General features: G+C 44.1%; 1 long non-coding RNA gene and 6 other non-coding genes across 9 annotated transcripts; all 7 read right to left on the reverse strand.

The window, feature by feature from the left end:
- Nucleotides 1-697: 697 nt before the first annotated feature.
- LOC115480293 lies at nucleotides 698-6808 on the reverse strand. 3 transcript variants are annotated; one of them, XR_003943802.1, is made up of 12 exons: nucleotides 6771-6808; nucleotides 6500-6543; nucleotides 5822-5872; nucleotides 5543-5585; nucleotides 5308-5346; nucleotides 5050-5084; nucleotides 4319-4342; nucleotides 2843-2985; nucleotides 2538-2583; nucleotides 2273-2303; nucleotides 1211-1244; nucleotides 698-925 (listed from the first exon to the last, which is right to left on the reverse strand). It is a non-coding gene; the product is annotated as an uncharacterized LOC115480293 (long non-coding RNA). The 3 variants fall into 3 exon arrangements; XR_003943800.1 differs by having other exon boundaries at nucleotides 698-930; nucleotides 6771-6807; XR_003943801.1 differs by lacking the exon at nucleotides 6771-6808 and adding an exon at nucleotides 6637-6656 and having other exon boundaries at nucleotides 698-930.
- On the reverse strand, nucleotides 997-1121 carry LOC115481277. Its single transcript, XR_003943932.1, has one exon. It is a non-coding gene; the product is annotated as a small nucleolar RNA SNORD22 (small nucleolar RNA).
- Nucleotides 1457-1528, reverse strand: LOC115481276. Its single transcript, XR_003943931.1, has one exon. It is a non-coding gene; the product is annotated as a small nucleolar RNA SNORD31 (small nucleolar RNA).
- Nucleotides 2658-2727, reverse strand: LOC115481275. Its single transcript, XR_003943930.1, has one exon. It is a non-coding gene; the product is annotated as a small nucleolar RNA SNORD30 (small nucleolar RNA).
- On the reverse strand, nucleotides 4416-4480 carry LOC115481271. Its single transcript, XR_003943927.1, has one exon. It is a non-coding gene; the product is annotated as a small nucleolar RNA SNORD29 (small nucleolar RNA).
- LOC115481272 lies at nucleotides 5658-5728 on the reverse strand. The gene has a single exon (XR_003943928.1). It is a non-coding gene; the product is annotated as a small nucleolar RNA SNORD27 (small nucleolar RNA).
- On the reverse strand, nucleotides 6193-6272 carry LOC115481273. The gene has a single exon (XR_003943929.1). It is a non-coding gene; the product is annotated as a small nucleolar RNA SNORD26 (small nucleolar RNA).
- Nucleotides 6809-7485: the final 677 nt, after the last annotated feature.

Below are 7485 nucleotides of genomic sequence, written 5' to 3' on the forward strand. Positions count from 1 at the left end.
AACTCCAGGGGGAAATCTACACTGCTGGAGAGCTGCATCCACCAAATCAATGATAGTTTCTACCAAATCCTTTACCTCAGTATCAGTTATTGCAGCTCTAACAGTGAACTCAAACTACACTGGCCACATGCACATCAATATAGTCTATCTACATCAAGATGCCCTGAGCCATATGCACATCAAATGTAGTCTACATCAAGATGCCCTGAGAATTCACAACCCCCCCCCCCCCCCAATATGAGCAGTAGTAGAGACCATAGGAGCTGTTTCCATAGCCTTTGTCTGCTACAATTGACATGTTCCTGTGAGCTCAAGGTTTAATCCCCCTCCCCCATGGAGAGAAAACAGATACATTGCTTTTTACCCTACCCGAAACACACACACAAATGGCAGGACTGGGTTTTTTTTTTGGGGGGGGGGGGGGGGGGGGGGAAGGAGGGATGTAGAGCCCACAAGGCTAAGATCAAGCCACACTGACACCTTGGTCCTTCAGGGGGTTTATTGTGCTATAGTGAATCTTACTTCTAATGAACCAAAGTTTCTTCAGTGGAGCAGCCTATCTCCAGCAGAATTGGGCTATACGCACATCTACCTTTTGCTGGAGACTGAAAAATACCCAATTGTAGATTGCACAGGTGAATCCAGGATCACTGAAAGCTCCAGCGCCTGGTGAATACATAAACCCATACATCCAGAGTTGGTTTGGAATTTTTTTTTTTATTTTACACTTTTGCTTTTGTCATGGGGAAACAGGAAAATGCTAGGTCAGCTGTTGATTTTAATGTTTTGAAGAGGGAGCAGACAAGCTCCAGGCTGGCTTGTAGCTGTCAGCATCAGACTGGGGTGATAATTCATCCTTTGCTTAGTTCCACAGCAGTGCTGTCTCCCTGGAATCATGAAATCAGATAGCTTTGCCTGGTTCTCTCTAAACTAGAAAAAAAAAGGCAGTTAAGATCAGGGCAACAGCTCTAGCTTCTAGAAGCCCCAAGCAAGCAGTCCCATCAGACAGTCCTTTCTAGAACTAGGTATCCTCTTCTCCCACAGCTAGCACCAGTGGGTTCACCTTTTCAGGTTCTGGTACTAAACAGTTAGTAAGACATGTATTATTTTCATCCTCAAGACTGCTAAAGATCTCTTCCTAAACATTAGATTTTATACACAAGTCAGCTGTTTATACAAGGAACAAAATTCAAGTCATGCAATATCTTACCAGTGAACAGTACTGGAGAACACTTCATATTCACCTGCAAACAAAGGACATCTTCAGAGAAAGCCCAGGCTTAATCACCAACAATTTTGAGCACTAAACAAGCTATATAAGGGGATTGTTTACTAAAGCTTTGCTTGAGTTATCTGTAGCAGGGCCCATTTTATTCCTCTGCAGATAGCTCCAGCTAAGCTTAAGTAAACAACCCCCCTAAAGCAGCAGTTCCTTTCCTGCCTGTAAGGCAGCACTTGAGGCTCAGATATATACCACTCAGTCATGAGTAATCAGACTGGGGCGGTAATGAAACTCATCATTGCACAAGTTACAACAGACCCTCAAGCCAAGCCCTATTTACAGCACTGGTTCCCTATTGCCCTCGGATAATCTTCTACAGATACCATCACTACTGGCTCTCTCTCACTCTCTCAAATACTGCATTTAGCTGGTTAGGTCCCAAATTGTAGAACTGCCTTTACACCTCTTCCTCTACAATCTAGTCTCTTCTGAAGGCCCATCTATTCTTGGAAGCCTTCAGTTGCATGTGAAAAGGTCAGAGATTTTGCTTTTTTGTCCTACTTTTCAGTTAGTCTTTCATATTCCCTCCCTTCCCCCTCCCAGTTCCTTTACAATCATCAGCACTGTCCTGATTTGTTTTAGTGATGTGTATGTATTCACCTAAACAGGCTTGATTTTGCAGAGGATCAAATGTATGAAAAATAAATAAATCACACTTCCCCATTCAGCCTCAGTACATCACATGCAGTTAAACACAAATCCACTTCATCTGAACTCATCTGGGGCCAGTCCAGTGACAGGTCTTTTGTTAAGATAGCTGGGGATAATAGAAGCATTCAACACTGACACCTAGTGACTAGGCTCTGGATGGCAGTAAGATGTTTTGGGGCATCTTCAGATTTGTCACACAAAAGGCTGGGCTAAACTGGAGATTATAAAATTAAGGGCCAACCCTCACTAGTTCAGATTCATGTTTATATTCCACTGTAGCCCAGAGGTGAGCTAGAAGCCCAATTGAACAGAAGAAAAAAGCTTTCCAATCTAACTTACCAAGACAGAACAAATCCTGTGACTTCAGCAACTAAAGGAGAGAAAGGGAAATATTTAGAAAGACTTAGTCAGTCATACCTCAATCCCAAACTTCCAGGTCCCATCTTTTCAGGATAGCGACGATCCTGGTCACAGCCAACCCTGCAGGTCAGCTCAGGGCATAGTGGTTAAAATCATCACAATAGGTGGGATTGACTCCTCAAAGCACAAGCCAAAACCTCTGAACATTTTATAGCCTGCAACCCTAAATGGTTCTGCCACCCACCTGTAAAGCAACAATGTGCAACTCCAATCACAACTGCCAGTTTCACCTGAAAAACAAACATTTCAGCTACACAGTAATCTTAATTAGGTGTGGTAAAGCAATTTTACATGATTCCTGTCTGACCCTCAGTCATTAAGCATCATCAAGGCTCTTCAGCCGAACGAGATTCCAGAAATAAATCATCATTTATCAGCAGGAATTTCTACCAGTCATAAAACACTGGACAATCTTAGAACCACTTTAATGCTCCAGTGGAAAGCAATCTTAGCAGCCCTCCCTCCCAAGATTCTCGGAAAGTAAAATACCTGCAGCTACTTGTCTGAGGTCTCTTGGGTGCTGGTGTCCCTACTTCCTGCCACAAATATTGTTCAAGACGAAGCACCCGTTCTGTCTCCAAGTTGAGCTTGCCCTCCATGAGATCCTTAAGTTGGCAGCTTTCACACATGCTCTGAAAAGAAAACCAAATCTGATGAATTACCAACATGACAACTTTCAAAATAAAAACCTTCAGAATTGTCAAGAACTTACATTTAAAGCACATTAGGTTGCAATAAAAATGGTAGAAACCAAGTTTCAGTTGGTGCCAAAAAATGGTCCCTTGAATTCCACTGAACACCTCCCTGCAAGAAGGTGGGGGCTACGTCACCTACCTCCTGAATTTCCCACCGCCACCTACCTTACACACCCTGGTCTAGTGGCTTAGGGCAGGAATGATCACCAGTTACTGCTATCCATGCTGGCTCCAATCTCAAAATGGCTGCTGTGAAAATGACTTCAAGCCATTTTCAGACAACGGTAGCAGCTAACGAAAACGGAATGCAGATGAGCAAATTGTGTACAAACCCTATTGTAATGAGATGCACTAACCTTTTCCAATTGCCTTAACGCTGCAAAATTAACGAAAGGTCTGTACCTGTCGTTGGGGCTGCGCGGGATTGAAAAACGTCTGTAAATGTTACCAAACAAAATTGGGGGGAAAAGTGCTCGTCAGGGACGTCCTTTATGGACATGCTTCACTCAGCTGACACACCTAGAAGTCTCAGCACATTTAGCTCAGATCCCCCCCCCCCCCCGCACTGAAATGACAGCTTCCCCCAGCCCCGGCCTCCCCCACACCGTCGGCCACCGGGCCCTCACAGTGCCTCTCACTTCAAGCCAGATGAGGGCGGTCCAGGGAGGAAAGTCCTAAGGGAAGCGATCAGCTATTGCCTGCTGCAGCGCCTTCACATGGAGGTGAGAGGTGCTGAGGGCCCGGCCTGGTGGCAGACAGAGGGGGTAGGGGCGGCAGCCCCGGAGGATGGCGGAGAGTGGAGGACGTCCTTAGGCACAGTGTCTGTTTTTTTTTTTAGTGAAGGATGTCCATGGCATGCGCACAGCAGCCAGCATAACGCTTGGCTGCCCTGCGCATGCTTGACTGGCCAACTGTTTTCCGATGGAATACAGAATGCAAGTGAGCTACAAGGAGCAGCTCATTTGCATTCCCTTAATGCATGCCTGTTCCTCACCGATCCGGTAAGGGAATCTGTAAGGGAAGGGCTCTAATGATTTTTTAGTGGATCTGGCCCTAGGCCATTGAGATTTATGATGGTGGGCTAGTACTGATTTCAGTTGCCCTCAAGCAGTGCAGGAAAGGATAAGTAAACCAAGGAACTACAGTTCTTGATAAAAAGTAATGGCCTCAGCATTGCAAACCTCCCCCCAAGCCCTTTAACAAATGCTTTAGGAAAACATTAGCATTAAATGCCATCCCACCTTCAAAGAACAGCCTCTACCTCACTCACCAAGGTGTTTAAACTCAGGACAACCTGCAGAAGGAAATAAGAGCTTATCAATGTTCTTCCAGTATCTTGACTCTTTACACAGACACCCCCTGCTGCAGATTCTCAGCTGTTCCAAAAGTTTCATTCTTTATCAAAGTGAGCTAGTAGGATTCATCTTAGAAACTGCAGCATCCACCTCTCCCCCCACCCTATTTTTACGATCTACACACTAACTCAAACAGCAGACCCTCTGATGCACCACTATTAATCATTTCTATAATGCTACCACATATACACAGCACTGTACCCATTATATGCAGATACTCTCAATCTAGGTTTTGTACCTGGGCAATGGAGGATCAAAAGCTGCTGCAGTGGGAATCAAACCCAGTTCCTAGCCCACTGCACTATCAGGTTATTCCACCACAGAAGTAAAAGCTCTGCTGAGCAACAGGTCACATCTCCAGCAAGCTAACTCTGCTGACAGTAATTAACTAGATCATTTCCCTAGGAATGTGACTGCTGGTTAAAATCTGTACCCAGGTTTCAGAGTACCTGTCCACACATTATACCCCCTTCCTTAAAGCTTTTGCTTTATTCTAATATATCACCCTTCACTAAAAAGAAGCTGTATTATGGAAAGCTAAAGGATGTAAATAGGACATACCACTTCCTAGGTACATTGTCTCCCCATGTATCTAGCACCAGTAGAACTTAACCTATTATATTAGGTAACTAGAAAATGCATTTACCTGCAGAAGCCAGCAAGACCATGCTTGATTATCACCTATAAGAGGGAGGAACAAAATCAGCACCATAATGTGCATACAAAAGAAATTGAAGGACCCCCCACCCAGCAGTCAGATCAGGGCTTTGGTGACTCAATGCCATGAGACCAAGGTCGTCCAATGAATTATGGGTTTCCCCTTGTCATCACCTCACGACTACAGACGTGTATTGTAAGTAGCACAATGTATTCTTAGGAAAAATAAACTAGGAGCTGAATTTACCTGCAGAACAGCAGAGTCCTGTTTGTTCTTAGCTCCAGCCTAAAGGGACAAAACAGTTAAATTAAAACACCACTTATGATCATTGTACAGTGTCCATGAAGCACTGCTTCCATCAGAACTCCACCATGCTATACAACTCTCTTCAGGAAAAATCAGACGAACGAGACTTATCAACATCATTTGGAGGTATATATGCATCCTGATGCAGAGAGCCACCTCAGGATATTATACTCACCTAGCTTCCAAGCACAGGTGTCCAAGCTCATCACTAAACTAACCTACATTAAAAGAAAAACTGTAGTTAATGGTTAACCATTACCACCACCACCACTAGTCTTAGCTACAAAACGCTTCTCAGAGCAAAACTTAGCATCACTATATAGTCAGTCATATGCTTGTCATTTTATGCTCATCATAGAACAGTAGTGGCCCCAACTATGCTATAGTTGCATCACTTCCCCAGCGAGAAATCTGGTGCAATGCACTACTAAATAATGCCTTTCTAGTTGCTTACCTCCAAAGATACAAACATGTCAGGGCTCTCCCAGTTTAAATGAGCACATTCCTGTAAAAAAAAAAAAAAAATCAGCACACCGTGGCTACACCCACTTACTACTACCTCAACACGACATCGCCATACGTATACGAACTCTCTATAGCTGGATATCCAACTTACACTATAATTAACTATCACTCAGGAACCTCTTTGCAATACCAAATTTATCATATTTTACCAGGTAACATCTGTAATTCTCGATCCGGAAATGGTGATTATGTAAGCCACATTGAGCCTGCAAATAGGTGGGGAAATGTGGGCTACAAATGCTGCAAATATACAAGCCACCTCGTGGCCTACAGACCAGGTATCAACGAGGGGAGGGAAAGACTACTCAGGATCAAGTGAATGTGGTCTCCACTGAAAGCTCAGAAAGAGAGAGTTCACATCATCATCATCATCTTTGTAGCCCTCCCATTCCCTCACCAAGCATCCCAGGAAAATGAGAAGTCGCCCTTTAAAAGTTCGAACCCGAACAGCCATACGATTAAGAGCTGCAGACAGGACAGTAACTTACAATCCAACTACGCCCAGCGCCCTTCCCTCCAAACAACCATTAGGGGTTCCGTAAGCGACACACCGTCGCCACTGCACCACGTGTCACCCGCTCCCATCAAGCGAGCTTCTCTCACTCACCCGGCACGGTGCTGCGGTTCCTGCAACTCCCATCCTGACACCACCTAGACGGAAAACAAAAAGTGGAGTTAAGACGAAGCGTGCAACTCCGGGCTTGGGGAAAAATTCTTTACTTATTAATAGAAAGAACGGTCTACCCCTCAGGCTGTATCCACTGTCCACAGAGAAAATATTCTCAGAACAGGTCTGTGAGAAACTCATCATTGGGGCGGGGGGGGGGCAGGATATATAAAATCCCAACTCAGACCCAACAGCAATACACTGAACCCACCTCCAGATTCTGAAAGGACAAAATGGCCGAAAGACTGTCTTCCATTCTTCTATATAGTCGGTTGCGCAAGGCATGTCGGGACTTTAGCGCACCCCCCCCCCCCCCCTCGCAACTCTCGTTTCGAATTTCGAAAGCAAGGAAACCAATGAGCTGCTGCATCCTCGTTGCCTCTCTTTGTTATTGGTAGCATTTGTATTTAAAATGTCTCTTATATTTTCAGACATGCATGCCGCCGCCTTGTGCAGTAGACGGATGTACATAGAGGAAGTATAATAACGGAATAACTTTTCATAAATTGAAATCAGTGTGTCATTTGGAGGAGGTAGTTATAGGGATAATCTAGCACGTATATTCGCGCAGAGTTTATTTTTCTCATGGTAAAGGGCCACTAAGATCGACATATGAGAATCAGGTGGTACTCAACTTTCAGAGTTTCCATCTATTTATTTATTTATGAGATTTATACCCCACCTTAAACATGAATTAGGTTGAAACCTGGGAACATTTTAAATATTTTTTTTTTCCTGTGCCTAGATCAAAAGAAAAAGATGGCATGTGGGAACTTGCTCCTTTTGTTTTGTGGATTGCGCAGAGGTATATTACAAAAATGCATTTTATATTTGTATTACTATTATTTAAAAGACAGATCTTGTATAATAAGGGCAGAGCTACCTTCATGCAGAAGTCCAGAGTAGAGAGTTGCACGGGGACAGAA

Source organism: Microcaecilia unicolor, chromosome 11 (assembly GCF_901765095.1).
Source record: "Microcaecilia unicolor chromosome 11, aMicUni1.1, whole genome shotgun sequence".
Classification (NCBI taxonomy): Eukaryota; Metazoa; Chordata; class Amphibia; order Gymnophiona; family Siphonopidae; genus Microcaecilia; species Microcaecilia unicolor.